This window comes from Pipistrellus kuhlii, unplaced genomic scaffold (genome assembly GCF_014108245.1).
Source record: "Pipistrellus kuhlii isolate mPipKuh1 unplaced genomic scaffold, mPipKuh1.p scaffold_m20_p_4, whole genome shotgun sequence".
Taxonomy (NCBI): domain Eukaryota; kingdom Metazoa; phylum Chordata; class Mammalia; order Chiroptera; family Vespertilionidae; genus Pipistrellus; species Pipistrellus kuhlii.
Genome location: NW_023425540.1, coordinates 3,652,283 through 3,668,516, shown reverse-complemented (window position 1 = coordinate 3,668,516; position 16,234 = coordinate 3,652,283). Strand labels below are relative to the sequence as shown.

The 16,234-nt window shown below is 54.9% G+C and overlaps 1 protein-coding gene across 1 annotated transcript in view; it reads right to left on the bottom strand.

Annotated features, from left to right (window-relative positions):
- The window catches only part of RAI14 (retinoic acid induced 14), a 108,269-nt gene extending 103,068 nt beyond the window's left edge, over positions 1-5,201 (bottom strand). Inside the window, exon 1 of the mRNA XM_045571294.1 lies at positions 5,072-5,201. The gene's annotated coding sequence lies outside the window, so the exon portion shown is untranslated. The remainder of the gene's footprint in view (positions 1-5,071) is intronic.
- Between the last annotated feature and the right edge of the window lie 11,033 nt (positions 5,202-16,234).

Here is a 16,234-nt window from a genome sequence, read left to right as displayed (position 1 = left end):
TCAGTGGATAGAGCGTCGGCTTGGGGACTGAAGGATCCCGGGTTAGATTCTGGTCAGGGGCATGTACCTTGGTTGTGGGCACATCCCCGGTAGGGGGTGTGCAAGAGGCAGCTGATCAATGACTCTCATCGATGTTTCCAACTCTCTATCCCTCTCCCTTCCTCTCTGTACAAAATCAATAAAATATATTTTTTAAAAATAAATAAAAATAAAATGCACCCAGGAGGCCAGTCATATGTTTAGCTTGTTTTGTCAATGCCTGTTATTCACCATGGAAGGTCCAGAAAACCCATTTAGCTCCCAGCGAAGAGACGCACCGCACTCCGACAGCGAATGTTTTCAGTACCGCGAGCGACAGGTTGTAGGATGCAGCCGTTCTCAGAGTGCTTCTGGGCACCCTCCTCCATCCTGGCTGCTCCTGGGTCTTTAGAATAAGGTCACCATCTCCACCGCGCTCTAAAAGAAAGCCTCGGGGTGAATGCGGAGTCAGGGCAACCATTGTGACTCTCTCCTCCCCCAGCAATTCAGACATGCACGCTCTGGGCCTGAATCCCCGAGCGCTGGTCTGCACAGACGCGGTCTGCACGGAGAATCGGGGTCCTTCCTGCTCCGTCCCTGAGTGGGATGCTGGAAAGCTACGTTACCGGGAAAAGGGAAGGCGGTGGGTGCCCCGCTGAGCATCCAGTTCCTTAGGTTTTCCTCGGAACCCAGGCTCAGGCAAAGGGTGGCAGAAAAACATCTTTAGACGCGTGTTTTGAGGGAGAAATCATGTGGATGTAAGTAGAGTGAGTGCTTTCTTCAGAAGATGCTGTTGCTTATCCAGACGGATCCTGTAACTGGGACACTTGGGGCACTCAATGGTGGCCTTCAGCACGCCCAGGGTGTGCTAAAAGAGAGAGTCTACGCGGAGAAACACAACAGAAAGCACTGTATTCATTCAACAAACATTCCAATACCTACTATGTCAACAGTGTTCTAGACACGAGGGACTGAGCCGTGAGCAGTGCACAAGAGACAAAACCCTGCTTCGTTGGAGCTTCTAGTCTAGACCGCCCGCTTATACAAATTACAGCGCATGGCAGGTCAGAAGGCAGGAGGGACCGTGGACGGAAATAAAGCAGAGAAGAGGCGCGGGGGACGGGAGAGGGTGGCAGGGGAAGGTGATGTATGAGTCAGGATCTGAGGGGTCCAAGGGCACAGGCAGGCAGCTATTTAGGAGAGGAGCGTTCCAGACAGAGGGAACAGCGGCTGCGGTGGCTCTGAGGCAAGAATGTGCCTGGCGATTAGAAGGAATAAGGAGGAAGCCGAAGCATTTCAATGCCTCCCACTGCTGCCAGGTTAAGTAAGGGATTACAATGAGGGGCCACAGGTCATGAGCGGGGCCACATTTCACACCCTCTTGGAGCAAGAATGTGCCTCTGTCAGTGCGGACTCAAACCCCTTAATCTCCCCGAGAAATGAGAGAAGGCGGGGTGAGTCACCCGAGGTGACTCCACAGGGACTGGCCGAGGAAAGCTTCCCCACAAGCACCCCCCATCTCCTGCTCCAACTCTGGATCTAAGAGGTATTTTTCTTATTTAAAAAAAAAAAAAAAATTAACAAAACAGCAAAGGAGTCCAGTCAACTAATATAACCTTCTTAGAGCTAAAGGTTGATCAATTTTACTTTTTCATTCAACAAGTAACCAAGAGGGCCCTATATAACCACCCTAAATGCTTGCGGGAAGTGAAATAACAAATGTAGCATTCCCTGGACCCCACTGCCCAGCTATTCACGGCGGATGTGTGCATCATCAGAGCAGCTGTGCCTAGGGAAACACGCCTCCGATGTGTACCGTGGCACCATTTACCACAGTAAAAACAGTGGAAACCGGGCAGAAGTCCTCAGCAGAAAAGGTGTCCACAGGGGAAAGTGGAAACACTCATGTTCTTTGACGAGGGGGGGCATCGGCCAGCTTATTCACTCACTGGAACTCTCTGTGGCAGCGAAGGAAGTTCTACGTGTCCCTCAGAAACATAAGGACACGTGAAAAAATGCAAGTCATCTGTAGAGAGGATGATACCATGTGTACAAAAAGGGAAACACACAAGCGCGCAGACAGTTTGTGAACAGGTAACATCCAGAAGTGCCAGGCATGTCTGAAGACTTCATGTGTGCACTGCACATTAGCAGGCTGTACTTTATTTTTACGAGGGAGACGGAAAGCAAACATGGAAAGATTAGCAACTCCTCAACGTCGGTAGTGGCGGGAGATGGAAGCTTTACGTACATTCTCTTTTGCCACTGGAAACACTGGAAATCTGTCCTACTTTTCTTTGTTATTATTCTGAAAGGAAGGAGGAGAGCGGGACAATCCCTGGATTCCAAGGCCTGGTCTCTTGAACCTCCAAACCTGCGTTTCTTCCCCTTTAAACGTGAGCGGGAGTGAGGGTGCCTGCTCTAGGCTGCTCTGAGAAGCGGCAGTCAGCTGCATGGCCAGGGGCTCTGTGGATGCGCAGGGACACTGTGCCACCCCCCCCCTCCCCCAGGGCCTGGCACTCCTTCTTTCTATCAGTTTCACAGATAATAGTAATAAGACTTTTCACAGGTTGTGACCACCACGCCTATCCGCAAAAAGCCATCAAAACAAATCCAAGGAACGTAAATGACACAAGCAATCTTACTGAAGCATCTCAATGAGTGCAAAGAACCCCCCCCACCCTCACCCCAGCCCAGCGCGGGACACCTCTCCCAGTCCATGTGACGCAAGCACTGGTTACAAATGGTAAGGACTGGGGACTGGATAGATTTCCTCACGTGGAATCTACCTTACAAGCCCACTAGCCAAAATATGCCACCGGTTAGGCATCCTTAAGAAACGGTGGCCATGCCCTGACCGGTGTGGCTCAGTGGACAGAGCGTCCGCCTGCAGACTCAGGGGTCCCAGGTTTGATTCCGGGCAAGGGCATGTGCCTTGAGGCAGCTGATGGATGTTTCTACCTCTCTTTCCCTCTACCTTCCTCTCTGTAACAAAAAACAAAATCAATAAAATATATTTAAAAAGGAAAAGAAAAGAAAGATGGCCAGCCTACAGGCATAGGGAACAACACTCCCAGCCCCACCATAGGCAGGGGCCCGCGGCCAGACCGAGCCCTGGAGACCCAGCTCCCAGCGCACCCTGCCTTCTCCCACCCCTTCCAGCCCACGCAGCTGCTCCCGGGCTCTGCCAGGCCCGCAGCCCGGAGTTCCCATCCCGGGGCCCTGCGATGTCCCCCATCCCAGGCCTCTGGGACCCTCCTCCCAGGAGGGAAAACGCGGGAGGGTCCCCCCATCCATCACCTGCGGGCCCAGGCCCAGCACAGCCCTGGTCCCCAGCGGCCTGGCCCGGTCCGCCCCGACCCTCTGTCCGGGGAAGAAAGTTGCGCCGACCTGGCTGCCAGGAGGTGCCAAGCCCGGCCCCACAGCCCGGCCCGGGGGTCCGGACCCCATTTACACCGGCTCCCTCCGCCCGGGCTGCCGCTCGGGGTTCTGGGGTCCCACCCCCCCCCCGGGTCCCACCCCCCCCCCCCGCACAAAGGGGCTCAGGAGGTCCGAGCGCCCAGGCGGTGTGAGCCCGGCTGGCCGGAGCCTGCAAAGTGCAGGAACGAAACCCGGCGCAGGCAGCCGGGGAGTGGGCCGGGAGGGCCCCCACCCTGGCAGAGGCTGGGGTGCAGAGCGCCCTTTTCCGGCTCCACATCCTCTCAAAGTCCCGCTGCCGAGCCGCCCGGCCCGGGGCGCGGGGACGGGGACGGGGACGGGGACGGGGACCCGGGCGCGGGGGGGTCAGGCGGAGGGGTGCGGGGGGACCTCGTCTGCACCCCGGCGCCGGCCGCGGGCTCCGGAGCGGGATGGAACAATAGCGGACCCGCTCGCAGGCCATCCAGCCTCCCCTCCGCCTCCTCCCCAAGCCCCCGGGGGACCGGGCAGCGGCCGTGGCCGCCCGGCAGGTGGGCAGGGGCAGTGGCCAGGGCGCCCCGAGTGTCCCCCCGGCCGCCCATTCATCGCCGCCCGCTCCGCGCCCCGCCCGCCGGCCCGCGGGGCGCCAGGCGGGTCCCCTCCCAACTTGGCGGGGTCCCCCCTCTCCTCTCCCCCTCTCCCCTCCGGTCCCCCCTCTCCCCTCCGGTCCCCCCTCTCCCCCCCGGTCCCCCCGCTCCCCTCCGGTCCCCCCGCTCCCCTCCGGTCCCCCCTCTCCTCCCCGGTCCCCCCTCTCCTCCCCGGTCCCCCCTCTCCCCTCCGGTCCCCCCGCTCCTCCCCGGTCCCCCCCCCCGCTCCTCCCCGGTCCCCCCCCCCGCTCCTCCCCGGTCCCCCCTCTCCCCTCCGGTCCCCCCTCTCCCCTCCGGCCCCCCCTCTCCCCTCCGGTCCCCCCGCTTCTCCCCGGTCCCCCCGCTTCTCCCCGGTCCCTTCACTTCTCCCCGGTCCCTTCCCTTCCCTTCGGTCCCCCCCTCTCCCCTCTGGTCCCTCCTCTCCTCCCCGGTCCCCCAGCTCCTCCCCGGTCCCCCCGCTTCTCCCCGGTCCCTTCCCTCCCCTCCGGTCCCCCCTCTCCCCTCCGGTCCCCCCTCTCCTCCCCGTCCCCCCTCTCCCCTCCGGTCCCTGCTCCCCTCCGGTCCCCCCTCTCCCCTCTGGTCCCCCCTCTCCTCTCCTCCCCGGACCCCGCTCCTCCGCGGTCCCACCTCTCCTCCCCGACCCCCCTGCTCCTCCCCGGTCCCCCCTCTCCCCTCCGGTCCCCCCGCTCCTCCCGGGTCCCCCCGCTCCTCCCCGGTCCCCCCGCTTCTCCCCGGTCCCCCCGCTCCTCCCCGGTCCCCCCGCTCCTCCCCGGTCCCCCCTCTCCCCTCCGGTCCCCCCGCTCCTCCCCGGTCCCCCCGCTCCTCCCCGGTCCCCCCGCTTCTCCCCGGTCCCCCCGCTCCTCCCCGGTACCCCTCTCCTCTCCTCTCTGGTCCCCGCACCCCCTCTGCGGCGGCGGGACGCTGGGGACCCCGCGGGGCCGCTCCGCCCGCCGCCCGGACACAAAGCGGCGCGGGGACCCGCCGGAGCTCCGATCGGCGCCCGCACTCACCCATCCAGGCGGCAGCTCCGGCCGCGGCTGCTCCACCCGCCGCCGCTTCCCCAGGAAAGCGCGCCGCCGGGCTCCTTCCTGCCCGGCTTCCTGCGCCGGGATCCCTCCTCCCGCCCCTCCTCCTCCCCCTCCTCCTCCTCCTCCTCCCGCTCCCGCCGGTCAGGGCGCCGCTCCGGGCCGGGCCGGGTGAGGCGGGGGCCGCAGCTCCACCACGTGGCCGCCCGGCGGGAGCGGGAGACGGCGCCCGTCCCGCCCCTCCGCCCGCGGCCCCAAATCCCGCGGGTCAGGTGACCTCTGCACCCCGAGTCCGTGGGGAGGCGGTGCCGGACCGGCTCCGGCGGAGGAGTTCGCGGGAGCGCTCAGCTCCCAGAGGCGCGTGGCCCCGGGGAAAGTGGGGGGGAGAGGGGGGAAGTGGGGGGGAGAGGGGGGAAGTGGGGGGGAGAGGGGGAAAGTAGGGGGGAGAGGGGGGAAGTGGGGGGAGAGGGGGAAAGTGGGGGGGGAGAGGGGGGAAGTGGGGGGGAGAGGGGGAAGTGGGGGGGAGAGGGGGAAGTGGGGGGGAGAGGGGGGAAGTGGAGGGGAGAGGGGGAAAGTGGGGGGGAGAGGGGGGAAGTGGGGGGGAGAGGGGGAAAGTGGGGGGGAGAGGGGGGAAGTGGGGGGGGGAGGGGGAAAGTGGGGGGGGAGGGGGGAACGGGGGGAGAGGGGGGAACTGGGGGGGAGAGGGGGGAAGTGGGAGTCCGGCGCCTTCGCAGCAGACGCGCGTGGCTCGGGTGTCCCCACGTGGACAGGAAGGCCAGGAGGAGCCTGTGGCCTCTGGGCCGGACGGGCGGGCTGCAGGAGCTGTGCACACTCCTCAGGGGACCCTGGAGAGGAGCCCCCCTCCCATGGCTGCCCCCGCAGAAGCCCCCGCCTGAGCTGGAAAGGCGACCCCGGAGCGCCCCCAAGCAGGGCCTGGGGAGCCTGGGGGAAGGCGCCCTCCCCAGGACCCCTGGGCTCCCCCTTCCCCAGCAGGCTGAGACCACCGGCCTGTGCGTCCTGGGGGACCCCTCCATCTCCACGGATCTCAAAGCCCTGCATCCATCGCTTTAACGGGGTCTGCTTTCCCATTCATTCTAGTCATCAGACAGCTGTGGCCTGAGCTGCGAGTCCTTGGCCGGGGCGGGAAGCTTTCTGGGTTCAAGAGGTGGAGTGCGTCCTTTTGGGTGGGAGCCACTGTGAGTCAATAAATAAACGATCAAAGGTGGAATTCGCCCTAACGGGGTTCAGTTGATCACGTCTTGGCTAGATCTGGGCGTGGACAGGTCCTGCTCCATCTGTACCCCTCCTTCCCCCTCCTCCCCCCTCCCTGGCAGCTAAGGAAGCAGCCTGTCCCAGCGGTAACAGCGGCTCAGAGACAGGGAGCAGGAGCTGTGCAACCATCACAGGGGCTGCTCACTGGTACCCAGAGGCTCCTGGGAGAAGTGATGGGCTCAGAACAAGATGTGGACCCCCCCCTCCCGTCTGCCTCCCTTTCGGATAAAAACCGCCTCCAAAGGAAGTGTGACCTGGCGGAGGCTTGTTTTGGTTGAATGCCAGTGATTTCCACAGGACGGTTTCCGCTGTGGTTCGCGTTAATGGCGTGCCGGGGGGATCTGGGGGAATGGCACTGCCACTTGTGACTTTTCGGTTCTGCTTTTAGCCTGTCAGTGGGCAGCTGGGAGGGTGGGATTTGAAGTGTGGAAGAGGGCATGTATCCTGCTGCCTTGGAAAATCACCAGGAGCATGGTCTATAGTTGAAGGAGTTAAAACATCAAACATGAAACAATCATTGTACAAGGCTAGGTCATCAGCCTTTTATCCATAGAAGGCCTGTCTCCTCCCCCCAATAACCTCCTCCTCCTCCTCTTCCTTCTCCTCCTCCTCCTCCTCCTCCTCCTCTTGCTCCTCCTTCTCCTCTTCCTTCTTCTCCTCCTCCTCCTCCTCCTCCTCCTCCTCCTCTTCCTCCTCTTCCTCCTCCTCCTCCTCTTCCTCCTCTTCCTCCTCTTTCTCCTCTTCCTTCTCCTCCTCCTTCTCCTCCTCCTCCTCCTCCTCCTCCTCCTCCTCCTCATCCTTCTCCTCCTCCTCCTCCTGCTTCTCCTCCTCCCCCTCCTCCTCTTCTTCCTTCTCCTTCTTTCCCTCCTCCTCCTCCTCCTGCCCCAGCCACCTGCCTGGAGCCCACCCGTCCTGTCAGCCTGGGATCTGGAGGCGGCTTGTGTATTTCTTCCACTCAGTTCAGAATCCCACCCCCTAACACCAGCAGCTCTGCCTGAGGGAGTGCTGAGGAGGAAAGGACTCGGAGGTAGGCCCATGTGCCAAGACCCTTCCCCAGACCCCCTTCTCCTGGAGCACAGACCTCAGCTCCCAGCTCAGCCGCCTGCCAGGGGACCGGTAGCTAAGAATGAGATGGAACAGTCTCCCCATAGTTGTTGTTTTGGTTTTGCCCAGGTCTTTGAGAAGCGCTAATCGGATTTAGAATGCATCCAGCACCGCCCTTAGATGGAGATCTGGCCCAGGTAAAGTGTGTGAGAGAAGAAAGCAAAGATAAAGGAACCTGCATGAAGTTGGTGCACTTTTTGTCCATAGAGGGATTGCCCTGAAATCCAGGGTAATAGCCGAGGTGTGATACATAGTGCTAGGAGCAATCAGAGCACGTTTGACGGACTTGCCACTTGAACTTCACCAAGTGTTTGAGTTTCCTGGTCCCGCTCTCCTAGTCGGTAAACAAGAACATCGAATTACACGGCCTCGGAATTTTTCCAGCTCCCGCGTTCTGAGCCCGTGCTGATAGCTTAAAGGGCCCTCACAGGCTGCTCTCCAGGCGGCCCAGCAGGCTGCTCTGGCAATCCAATAACACCCTCAACTCCTACGGGTGTGGCCATCAGGACTTAGGGGATCTGTACATGAAACTCATTGATTGGTGGGGCCATGTTTTCGTTGTCCAAGTTAAATAGTACGTCCCTTCTTTCTCTCTCCATGTCTCATCCATCTGCCAGATGACGAGCTTGCTAAGTCGGGGTTACCAAAGCTAAGACTCGTTGGGGGTCACAGGAAACTGTCCCTGAGGAGGAAGTAGAGATAGGTAGCACACAGAGCCAAAAAGGAACCCCCCACTACACTGAGTGTCCGGTCAGGTTCTGACTGCTCTTCCCGGTCTGCGTGGAGGCAGCGTGATGGAGAGGAGTGTGGCCACGTTGGGCCCAGGCCAGAGGGAGGAGCAAACACGCAGTGGGAGGTTGGAGGGAGATAACCTACAGAGAAAAGATAAAGCCCAAATATTGATAGAAAAACCTTGTATCTTCTTTTTTGTATTTTCTTGGGAATGTTTCAAATAGGAGGAAGCTGTGACCTGGGAGAAGTTAACAAAGTAACTTTAGCCCTGCTTTTCATTGTTTAATAAGATCTTAGTAATAAAGCAGTCTGCAAACTCTGATTGGCCCATGGTTTTCCCTTTGCCGGGAAGCCAGCAGAGATTTTTTTTAAGGGTGGGTTACTACCCTGTCCTCAGTGACCTTGGACATGGGCTCAGGAGGGGAGACTAAGATGCTTGGCAGCAATGCTACCCACAGCTCTGCCCCAGCGCCCTGCGGGAGGAGTGTGGCAGAGATGCTGAGCATCTCCACCTTGGCATGACAGAGGAGAGTTTCTCAAGACTGGCCCGTCACCCCACAGGGGGATGCGAAGTCTGCAGGCCGGTGCTGCCCGGGGGGTAGCCACCAGCCGCATGTCAGCACCGGAAATGTCACGAGTCTACTGGGCCTCTGGCACTTGAGATGCCATGAGTCCAGCGTGAGATGTGCAATAAGAGCAAAATACACACAGTTTTCCAAGACTTGGGATGGTGGGGGGAAAGGAAAATGTCTCACTAATTTTTAAAAAATATATTTTTATTGATTTCAGAGAGGAAGGGGGAGGGAGAAAGAAACATCAACGATGAGAGAGACCTTGATCGGCTGCCTCCTGCACACCCCCCACTGAAGATGTGCCCTGACCGGGAATCCATCTGAGACCACCTAGTTCCTAGGTAATAGATGTTCAACCACTGAGCCAGGCCGGCCAGGCTCTCACTAATTTTTATAGTGTTTACATACGTAAATGTTAATATTTTGAACATACTCTGTTAAATATATTATTGACACTGATTTCAGCTGATTCTTTATACTTTTCAAATTCTGGTTAACTAGAAAATTAAAAAGTAGTATCTGGCTTGCATTCTATTCCTATTGGATAGCACTGTTCTAGGGGCTAACATTAGCATCTGACACACATTCAGCATCGACTCCATACCAGGAGTCTATATATACATGAACTGCCATGGCCATATATTTAATTACCCGACCTGGAGCACTGTTGACACTTTTGATAGTGCAACGGGGCAGGCAGATTCTAAACCAGCCAAGATTCTAGACCGGAGGCATCAACTAGACCTGTTCCGAGCAAACTGCGATGTGAGGCCACCCTAATGCCAGGTCCCTGAATCCTTATCCAACCCTATATTATCACCCCCTTTTCACACACGAGGGAACTGGGCACTGAGGATGAAGTAACTTGCCCAAGTCACACAGCTACGGAAGTGTTGGGATTCACACTAGGGCCATCTGGCTCTTCAGCCTTCACTCCTAACTGCCACCCTGCCTCCTTAAGAGCTAATAAGGATTGAGGATTTAGTAGGTGTAATCTCTCTTATTGTTTTCACAGGTGCTGACACTGAGTTTCAAATAGCCCCCCCCAAAAAAAAATAAATCATAGAACCAGAAAGAGTGAGGCCAGGAACCAAAGCTTGGGGTGCCCAGCTCAGAGGGATCTTCTTACCCACCACCCTGTGCTTCTTCAGGCCACCTCTGTTTCTTCTTTCTTTCTTTCTTCCTTTCTTTCTTTCTTTCTTTTTTTTAAGATATATTTTTATTTTTATTTTTAATATATATTATATTTTATTCCTCTTTACCGAGAGGAAGGGAGAAAGATAGAGAGCTAGAAACATCGATGAGAGAGAAACATTGACCAGCTGCCTCTTGCACACCCCGTACCGGGGATGTGCCCACAGCCACGTACATGCCCCTGACCGGAATCAAACCTGGGACCTTTCAGTCCGCAGACCGCCGCTCTACCAGTGAGCCAAACCAGTTTCGGCTCTTTCTTTTTTTTTTTTTTTTTAAGATATATTTTTATTTTTATTGTTATTATATTTTATTGATTTTTTTACCGAGAGGAAGGGAGAAAGATAGAGAGCTAGAAACGTTGATGAGAGAGAAACATCCACCAGCGGCCACCTGCACACCCCCCACCGGGGATGTGCCCGCAACCAACACACATGTCCTTATCCGGAATCGAACCTGGAACCTTTCAGTCCGCAAAACGATGATGCTCTACTGGTTTCGGCAAGATATATTTTTATTGATTACAGAGAGGAAGGAAAAGGGAGAGATAGAAATATCAATGATGAGAGAGAATCATTGATCAGCTGCCTCCTGCACACCCCCTACTGGGGATGGAGCCCGCAACCGAACCCAGGACCCTTCAGTCCACAGGCTGACGCTCAATCCACTAAGCCACGGGCCGGGCCCACCTCTGTTTCCAAACGCTCTCCTGTTGCCCGCATTGCGCTCCTCCCCCTCTGGCTGAGGACTGGGTCAGAGAGGAGTCGGACTCAGGTGTGGTTACCACAGGACAGGCTGCAGACACGGACAGCTCCATCGTGGTGGCCACTCCACTGCAAAAGGAACGTTCTCACATCATCTGAAGGGCCACTGTGCTCTAGGGTGGTGGTTGTGCTCTGTATGCCAGAAACTCCAGAAAATATTCCCCATGGCAGCGGGGCAGGAGCGTACCAGGAGGCCTCATGAACGTCTGGAGGGAGGTAGTTGTATCAGAAGGCTAAGAGATGGGGTTTCTGCAAAGCTCCTCACCCAGAAACTGTAACTTGGCACGGAAATCCATGAGTGTGCCAGGCACAGCTCTGCTGTCATCCTCTGCCGTGGGTCATGGTCTTGGCCACCCATTAAAATCACCTTTTAAAAATCACCAATTAGCCCGGCCGGTGTAGCTCAGTGGTTGAGCACTGACCCATGAACCAAGAGGTCACTGGTTCAATTCTCAGCCAGGGAACATGCCAGACTTGCAGGCTTGATCCCCAGGAGAGGGTGATTCTCTCATGATTGACGTTTCTATTTCTCTCTCTCCCCCTCTCCCTTCCTCTCTGAAACAAATAAAAACACGGGTGGTTGTTGTTTTTTAAACCACCACTTGCCTTGGCCCCATCCCATAGTATACTGCTTAAAATGGCCTGGTGTTTTTCAACATGTTCTCTCTCTCTCTCCTCTCTTTCTCGATGGTGTGGGGCCTCGCTTTGTTGTCTGCCCCTACCATGCCGGGAGCCTCTGCTTGATTTAGCAAAGTGAGGTTAGGTGACGAGCGTAGGGTGCTTGCAAAAGTCATTGCTTCAGCATGGTCTACTGCTAGAGCGATTGTAAAGCGAGCTGCTGCTTGTGCTGGCCTGGGCACTTGTTTTCTGTTCAGGCGTTAAACCTGAGCTCTGAGTGTTTTGTCTTCCTGCCTGGGATCTTCCTCTGCCTGGGCCATATTCTCAGTGGTGTTTCCCCTGCCCAAGCAGTGCACGCATGATGAACCGTGTGCTCCTGCTGCCCGGGTGTTAGTTTGCATCTGTCATGGCTTCTTGTCTATGTCTTTCAAAGGCTTGTAGCCCGTTAGCGTCTGTCATTCAGGATCGCTTTTCCACTTTTGTCACTCTTTTTAAAGTCATCAGCAGGGGAGCATCGTCTCAGTTCCTTGGGGTTCTGCTTCCCGGCAGATGTTGACAGTTTGGCTCAAATAAACTCGCAGAAATTCTTTACAGGTTTCAATGGTTTGTTTGTTTTTTTTTAAGTTAACACAGGTCAATCAGGTCTGAATTATCCTGATTAAGAGCTAGAGTAGGGGTGTCCAACTCAATCAGAGAAGGGGCCAAAATCTAAAATCCAGCCTAAATCGCGGGCCGAATGGTTTACTGAACAGTCATAAACTGTCATTGTGAGGGAAACGCAGCGGAGTGCAGTGATGACAGCGCGGTGCGGGCCACATTGCAAGGCCTGGCGGGACGGATTTGGCCCGCGGGCCTTGTGTTTGACACATGTGAGCTAGAGAATAACTCACATTCTTAAAGGAGGTCCTGGCCCAGCCGGCGTGGCTCAGTAGTTGAGAGTTGACCTATGAGCCAGCAGGTCACAGTTTGATTCCCCATCAGGGCACATGCCTGGGCTGTGGGCTCAATCCCTGTGTGGGGCATACATACAGAAGCAGCTGATCCATGATTCTCTCCCATCATTGATGTTTCTATCTCTCTCTCCCTTTCCTCTCTGAAAAAAAATATATATTTAAAAAACAAATAAAACAAAGTCATCGCCGAAACCACTTTGGCTCAGTGAATAGAGCATTGGCCTGTGGACTGAAAGGTCCAGTTCGACTCTGGTCAAGGGCATGGACCTTGGTTGCGGGCACATCCCCGTAGGGGGTGTGCAGGAGGCAGCTGGTTGATGTTTCTCTCTCATCAATGTTTCTAACTCTCTATCCCTCTCTCTTCCTCTCTAAAAAAATCAATAAAATAAAAATAATAATAATAATAATAAAAGTCAACAGCGGCCATGTGAAGTGGATTGCTTGCTCTTTTTAGACCTGGTCTTTGGACTGCGCGCAAACACATTTCTAAGAGACACTTTGCACTGCAGCCTGCCGGTGCCTGGGCCTGTGACTGTGCTGGGCAGACATTTCACCGGATTCCACGGGCCCTCTGTTGGCTCTGCCTGCACACACATTCCTCACTCTCCGAGGACGCGCCCGGAGCAGGTTTCCCACACTCAGGACGGGCTCTTCTGAGGTAAAGCTGTGGTTCCTCTGCGGCCTTCGCTCTCAGGGACAGTCCTGGCAGTGACTGTTGTGACTCCCTGAGTTCCAGCACGAGAGATGGACAGTGTGGTCACATGGCTGAAGAGGACAGAGTCTGAGGAGCCAGAACGATCACTGTGGACACAGACCTTCCGCAGAGCTGCGTGGACCAGGAGGCCCCAGAGGCTGCAGGAGCAGGAAGAGGGGCGACTTCCTCTCGTGATTCCTGGAACCCTTAGAACACAAAGGCCAAGAAGATGGATTGGCTTCGCAGGAACAGACAGACAAAAGGGAGGGGCGGGTGCTGGGGTTCAGTGTATCGAGGTCACTGTGGGCCAACCAGAGGGGAGCTGGGCTGTGGAATTATGTGACAGGGAGGGCACTGGGAGGCCCTCTGAGGAGCCAGAAGGCTCGGTTAGCACTGATTTGATCTGGGAGATGTGCCACCGAGAGACCCAGGGGCCAGGGGCCAAGGGAGGGGAATGGAGGTCTGAGTGGGTCTCATATTTGCTCTGTGGACTTCTGGGAAGTCTTTGAAAACATTTTAATTTAAACTGTGTGCCTTAAGAGGACTCTCCATTCGCATCCATCAGAACACACTCCTATTAAGAAATATAAACGATGAGAACATCCAGTGTGTTCTTTCTCATGCTGATCCTCGCTCCCTGACCACGTGGCCTTCTGCTCCAGGTCTGGGCAATGTCACTTGCATGCTCCGTTCAGAGGCGTGGGAAGTTATCGAGGTTGAACAGACATTTTGAGTGTCTTTTTTTTTTTTTTAATTTTTTAAAAATATATTTTATTGATTTTGTTCAGAGAGGAAGGGAGAGAGATAGAGAGTTAGAAACATCGGTGAGAGAGAGTCATCGATCAGCTGCCTCTTGCACACCCCCCTCTGGGGATCTGCCTGCAACCAAGGTACATGCCCTTGACCGGAATCGAACCCGGGACTCTTCAGTCCCCAAGCCGACGCTCTATCCATTGAGCAACACCAGTCCCTGGATGGGCATTTTGGAGAAAGTGTAGAACAGCATGTGTAAGGCCAGCTCTGCCGAGGATCAGAAAAGCTAGTATCCGGGCCCAAGTCCTCCCAGCATGGCCTAACCAGTGGGCTTCTCTACCCAAAGCAATTGTTGGCTACTGGGCAGCCCTCATGGTGAACTCTCCTTTATTTTCTTTATTTTCGCTTCCTATTGAACACGGATTAACCGTGAGAAATGAAAGAAAGAACGGAAAAATGAAAGAAAGACAGAAGACAGGACTTAGTCAGGTAGTGTGTTTGACTTCTCCCCTTACTGGAATTCCGGGTAATCTCTCTTGGCCTCTGTTTCTTCAGCTGTAAAACAGGACAAATATTAGTACCTGACTCTTGGGTTATTTTGGAGATTAAATAATCACTACACATGAAGCTTGTACAATAATAGTGCCTGGCACAAAATAAGAGGTAAATATGTAACACTGGTGATTGTTACTAATATGGAGAAGCATAAGAGATTCATAGAATCTGGGGAGAAACAGTGCTATATAGTGAAATCAATTCAACTGTCATTAAAAATGTCGCAGGTGCCCTAGGCTTAGGTGGTTGGGCATCATCCAGTGCACGGAAACTGGTTGCCAGTTTGATCCCAGCTAGTTCGATGCCCAGGTTGCAGGCTCAATCCCCAGGAAGGGGTGGGCAAGAGGCAACCAATCGATGTTTTGCTCTCATATCAATGTTTCTCTCTCCTGCTTCCTCTCTAAAAATCTATAAAAATATGTTTAAAACGTCATAAACATTTCTAGGATACTATTGGCTAAGTATTATATGGACACTTACCAACTAACATGTAAGGTACAGCACTTTCCACAGATAGACCTAGGAAATAAGACATTCTCAACCTGCAAGGTGCTTCCAAACTCTTTGGGGAGATGGTAGAGACACACACGAACCAAGAGTCCCCCAAAGGACCCGGCGAATGACCCCACGTTGCTTTCCAGTTCTTCCGCACTGTTCTGCAGCTTTGCAAAGCCGTACTGCAGGGCGTGCTTTGCTCTTGAAAATGAGAGGCATACTTTCTGCGGGAATCTGTGTGCCGTGGGAACCTAACTACAAGTGAATCCCTCCGCGCCCGCAGAGAGGCCTATTCACATGTGCAGCCGGGGTTACGCACGGCGACACCAGGCACCTCCCGAGCCAGGAAATAATGTCGCCATTGAAGCTTCTTGGGAGTTGGGGTCAGCTGCCTGGGACAGTGATAACAGTGCTGTTCACAATGGCTGTAACAAAGAGGCTGTTTCCTTCGGATTTTTGAAAAGTGGCTTGCTTTGGATCAGTGGCTTAAGGATGTCAGGTCTGAGGTGTTTGAGATCCTCTACAATGTTCCCTCATTGGGAGAAGACGCTTACTCAGCTACAGCACCTCACTGTGCCCCAGGCAGGAAGAATGGGTCAGTGGATAGGCCTGTGCTGCCTGCCCTCTTGCGGGGGGGGGGGGGGGGGGGGTGGTGGTTCTGAAAGCCCCACCCAATCTCTTAACTTATTGGCCCAAAATGTGTCAGCTGGTCACTTCCAGATGAAAGGAAGGGAAGGATGTATAGATTTTTAGTTGGGTACATTGCACACCAAATAAAATTGGGATTTTGCTAATGGGGAAAAAGGGAGAATTGATATTAGTTTTATCTGTTACTGTAAAACAAACAGTCACACAACTTAGTGACTTAAAACAATAGAATTTATATATATATATATATATATATATATATATATATATATATATGGCTAATATGCAAAGTGTATTGGTAATTCCTCACCATTCTGACCTCCTGCGTTCCTCCTTTGGCCACCTAACAGTCTCCTCTTCGTTTCCCTTCCCATCAGTAATGCGCTCACTGCGGCCACACTCAGAAATGCTCAGAGCGGCTCCCCTGGTGCCACAGGGAACAGTTCTGCAGGTGTTTTGCGAAGAGCGAGGAGCTCAGATGATGTTGTTAAACAGAAAATGACAGTCCCCAAGTGGCACCACTTACGCTAAAAACCCATGATCCCAAACCTAAATTTAATATCTGACCTAATCCTAGTTTCAGCATCTCCCAGAAACATAATCTTAGTCAACTAGTCTGGAATTTCCAGGTTACGCACGAGTAAGGTGATCTCTCCATGTGGGATGTGTTCATCACCCCCTTCTCCCAATACACACACATGCACACATACATACATACACACACTCACACACACACTCACACACACACTCACACACACACACACACTCACACACACACACACACACACTCACAC